We start from the raw sequence: 5,399 nt of genomic DNA, 5'->3' as shown, positions 1-5,399 counted from the left end.
CTTTTTCTGTTACTACAGATTCTCAGAATATATGTTACTATTATTGTTTTGTTTTGTTTAACTCTTTAAGCTAAACGTTGGCAAAAAGCATGACTCCTGAGGATGAAAAAATAAATAAAAAGAAAATATTCAGATCCATCCTTTGGAGAAGGCCAATTTCAGTGTTCTGTTTCATGTTAACTTTTATGTTTGTATCATTATTGGACTGTACATCTCTGAGAAATACATTCAGGGAGGTTTTGGGAAAAATAACCATCATTCTGTGATGCTCACCTACCCCACATGATTGCTGTAGACAAAATGGGTGCATAAGCAAATGAAGTGAAGAAAGCTGATGATGCCCGGCTATCAAAATATACAGCATCTTGGGTCTTAAATGCTTAAAGATAAACAAGTGGCAATCTAGCTGAGAAGCAACAAAGTCTGCATGGAAGAAGCACACCAGCCTGTGTGATCATGAGGTGTTGATGGGATCAGGTACCAGGCATCAAAGACCCAGAACAAAAATTATACCAATGTGAATGGGGAAGGGGCACAGAGTGGAGACCCAAAGCCGATTTGTAGACAATTGGACATCCCCTTACAGAAGGGTCACAAGGAAGAGACGAGCCATTCAGGGCACAGTATAGCAGCCATGAAACATACAACTTTCCTCTAAATCTTTAATGCTTCCCCCCCACACACACACTATCATGACCTCAATTCTACTTTACAAATCTGACAAGACCAGAACATGAACACTGCTACAGATAAGCGCCTGCAACACAGGGAATCCAGGACACATAAACCCCTCAGGACCAATAATGAGAATAGAGATACCAGGAGGGGCGAGGGAAGGGGGGTTGGTGGAGAAAGAGGGAATACTAGATCACAAGGATCGACATATAACCCCCTCCCAGTGGAGACGAACAACAGAAAAGTGGGGGAAGGGAGACATTGGACCATATTAGAAATGAAAATACTAATTATAATTTTTCAAGGGTTCATGAGGGAAGGAGGAGGGGAGGGAGGGAAAAATGAGCTGATATCAAGGGCTCAAGTAAAAAGAAAATGCTTTGAAAATGATGATGGCAACATATGCACAAATGTGTTTGATACAATGGATGTATGTATGGATTTTAATAGAAGCTGTAAGAGACCCCAATAAAATTATTTAATTAAAAAAAAGAAAGAAAACAAAGCCATTAGATGATTTCAGTGTTGTAGGTACCACCTATAAAAGTATTCCTTTTAGATCCAACCACACAATGGGATCTTTCTTTTTCCATAATAAGAATGATAGAAGAAAATGTTCAGTTTTTACCAAAACACTACAGCATTTGGGGGATTAATTAATGTGGCTAAAATGGTATGAAACTGTTTGTAATATTTTCATACAAAGATGAAAGACATTTACTTCAAAGTAAGGTTCTTATGTTATACTCAGTATCTATCTGGCATAAGCAACACCTACTTGGTTATTCACTAACGATTGAAAATACAAATTCTTAGCTTTCTTATCACATGATCCCAGGACATTGGACCCGAAGCAAATTGTTGGGTCTTAGTCTACATGAGTGTAAACAAGGAATTGAGGGGCTTGTTCTCAGCACGGGCTCCAATTGTGAGATTCTTTTAATAAGAGAAGTAGCTTAGGTGTCACAAGAAAAATAGTAACAATAATAGCAACAAACAAATCAACAACACCCCCCAAACACACATAAAAATAGTGGGGGCTGAACTGGCCAGAATCTAGTTGTACAACTTCAGGGGAGCATCACTACGATGTGAGTTAATATATGCAACTCTGAAGAAGAGGTGGGGCTAGCGGTGTGAAAGATGCTGTCCATGCAGACCTAGATCACTCAACTGTTTCAATTTCTTTGACTTTCACAAACTATATAAGTCAAAAGGCTTATCTGGTCCAGTCTCTTCCCCTAATTATGAAAAGTTACAAGGAGGAAACGTTGAGGCGTTAACATCCGCAGGACAGCCCTTGACCAATGAATGTAGATGTTGGTGTCTACACACCCCAGCTCCCTTGCCTCTTGGATCAGCTAATTCTGAGACACGTGCTTTAGCATTTCTTAGAGTATCACTGTGGGAAGCCGTCAGCATATATGAGTTATTCTGAATACTTCAGAATTTCCTTCAGGGACTCCAGGTGCCCACTGAGGTAGGTAATTCAGTAGCATATTTATCAACTGCCTTCTGCTTCTCATGATACCATCCCATTGTCCAATTGATATTGCAAATATTTGCCTAACAAAGGGATTGAATGTGAGCCTATGTCTCAGGATCTCACAGTGATTCTCAACCTTCCTAATGCTGCAACCCTTTAATAGAGTCGCTCATGTTGTGGTGACCCCCAAACACAAAATTATTTTCGTAGCTACTTCATAAATGTCATTTTGCTACTGTTATGAATTGGGTGACCCCTGTGCAAGGTTCGTTTGACCCCCAAAGGGGTCACAACCCACAGGTTGAGAACCGCTGAAGGGGGTGGCAAACTGAAATCAGGTACAACCCAGATCTGCTCAAAAATATCAAGTATGTGGTTAAGGCTGTGGTCCTTTAGAAGGGAAATGCTATTCCCAGTCTACTAGAGTTGGAATCAGGATCCTGAGTAGCTGCCAGGGTACAATGGACATTCCTGAAAAATGTAACAGGAAAACCTCTCAGTTACCGTCCATGCCCATGGAATAAACAGTTGAAATTCCCAATTAGAGGTCCCAATGAGTCAGGAAGTGTCCAAATACATGTTGTTTCTGTTCCTACCCAGATTTTAAAAGTAATTTTGCTCCCAACTATATTTTGTCTTTAGAGTACAGGGAAATGAGATAGGAAAAAAAATCTTATGTTTAGTCACTCAAGTAGCTAAATGACAGAAACATTTAAAATTAGAAGAGGTGATACAGCAACTCCAAAGGATGTGGCCCAGCAATTAGAAATACATTAGGAGATTATGAATATGAATATAGGTAGACAGATGTGGCATAGACCTAGGCTAGTGCTAGTCACAGTTGTGAAAGGATACTTACTGTAGAGAATGTCACTTATTTGGAACTGAGGGGGACATATGGTATAAAATATAGTTTATTAGGAAGAATTATGAAAATGAGGTATCATTATTCTTATTAATTATATTGTAATAGCAAAATAATTTAGCAGAAGAAATAAAAAGCAAGGAGGAGAAGTAGCCAAAGTTATAAATGGCTCTTTATAAAAGAGATATAAATTACTAGAGGCTCATGTAAAAGGGGGAGGCACTAAAGGAGAATTACTGCAAAGAGAGGCTAATCAAAGGGGGAATTCATTACAGAGAATAAAGAGGAGGTATCATGATTGGCTGGCAGAAATGGAATGTGGAAAGTCAGTAAATTCAACAGATCATGCATGAGGGGACTTCAACAAGTTTGTGGAAAATGGAATGAAAAGAATGGGTTTTTTCCACAAATGTTTTGAAGTTCTCTTGTACAGGATATTCAGTCCTCGGGAAGAGCACTTCTGGTGACCTGTAAGCAAATTCTCTTCACTCCTGGACTGAAAGCCCTCCAGTAGTTTCTCATCTCCATTGGAATAAAAGCCAAAATCCATCCAATGGTCTGGGGGCAGCCTCTAGGATCTGCCTAGTTCCCTCTCCATTCTCCTCTCCTGAGACTCATTAGTCACTTCGTTTTGGAAACATTGGTTTCTTTGAGGAGCTCCAAACACCTAGACATGGTCCTGACCCAAAGCCTCTGCAAAGAGTATTCTCAGTGCTCACAGGAACATTGACAGGGCAACCTCCCTCTTCAGGGTTTCCGCACCTGCTCACACACCACCTTCTGAATGAAGCCTTCGCTGACCATGCCCTTTAAAATGTCAGTTCTTCCCCTCATAAAGTTTCTTTTTAGTTGTTAAGTATTTTCAGTCCTTCATATTATATTTATCTTTTATAATTTAAATCTCCCCACAAGAATGTAAGCTTGAGGACTGGAATTGTGCCTGATTTTTTCCCCCCACTGATATATCTCAATCACTTAGGAAAATGGTTGACATATATTAGGTGTCCAATGAATATTGAGGGAATGAATAAGTGTTCACCCATTGCTTCTCTAGTGCCTGCACAAAATAGTTGTTGAATTAATGGATGAGATTATCAGTGAACCTAAACTTGAAACATCTAATAGGGGTTGAAATACCTTGAGATACAAAGTTCAAGTTGACCTTTGACTTTGTTTTAAACAACAAATGTAAATTAAAACATTCTTCAAAGAATGAGTAGCAATTATTTCTAGCTATTGGAATTTATAGTTCAATTTTGAGCTGTGAAATACTTCATCATAGATCTCTTGAATCTGACCTAGGCTACACTATAAGAATTTTATTTAGCAAAACCTGTGAGGTGAATATATTTGGAGGCCTGGGGTGATACAACTGGAAGAGACTATAATTGAGTTTCTTTTCTTTCCACTTTATGGACTCCAAATAATCGGTCTCCCAAATCTGTATTTTCACAAGATTTCAAACAGCTAACCATGGGGTGTAAATACTGACCATGCATATAGAAATATTAATAGTCCTAAATAAGACTACATTATTTTTAAATGAGGAAACTTCAATGAACAGGTTGTAAAGTAATCTAAAACATTTTAAAATATTACAGTTTAAATATAGTACGAAAAAATCACTTTTGACTGATGCAAGTTTCAAAACAACCTTAATTTTCTGAGTTTCTCTGAAACAAATGAATCATGCAAAATATGAGTAGATGACTTTTTCCAGAAATGGCTCAAAACCTAGCCATGTTTCCACCATTACCAGAAGGCAAGAGGGGATATTGACAAGTAATGACAGCTATTCTGATTTTGTGACTTTTCCACCAAATCCATCTTTCTGTGCACATCAGCATTTTATTTTAACACAGGCCATGAGACTGACCGGGACTAATTGGCTTTGGAGCCAAGCTATTGGATCAGCTCAGATTTTCTAGATCCTTTTTAATGTCATATGACACCTACATTTAAGATTACATTCATGTAGATGAGATGTGACAAGCTACAGTGACCCATGTTTTGGAATTTTATTTTAATTCTATCACCAACTGGTAATGGCACCCCAAATTCATCATGCCTTGAATTTCAGGGCATAAAAGTTTCAAGCAGATAGTATTTTGGCCATGGCCACATGCAGATTTCAAGTGGGAAGCCAGATTTCATTTTGTTTTTTCCTAGATGGGATGTTACTGAACAATTATGTCTGTTTTTCCTCCCAAAGTACTATGTTAGAAAAGTCATCATCCCTTCTTTACAGTTCCCTATGAATGACTATGTCTTTTAAAATGTTTTAATCACACAGGAGGAATTCACATAAAATTTCTAAATGAAATACTGTATTAAAAGGGCAGGTTACAAATTGGTGGTGAGGAGGGTGTAGGA

This window comes from Echinops telfairi, unplaced genomic scaffold, assembly GCF_000313985.2.
Source record: "Echinops telfairi isolate 266 unplaced genomic scaffold, ASM31398v2 ScPeMD7_1;HRSCAF=3_0, whole genome shotgun sequence".
In the NCBI taxonomy this organism is placed as follows: Eukaryota; Metazoa; Chordata; class Mammalia; order Afrosoricida; family Tenrecidae; genus Echinops; species Echinops telfairi.
This window is presented reverse-complemented; position numbering follows the sequence as displayed.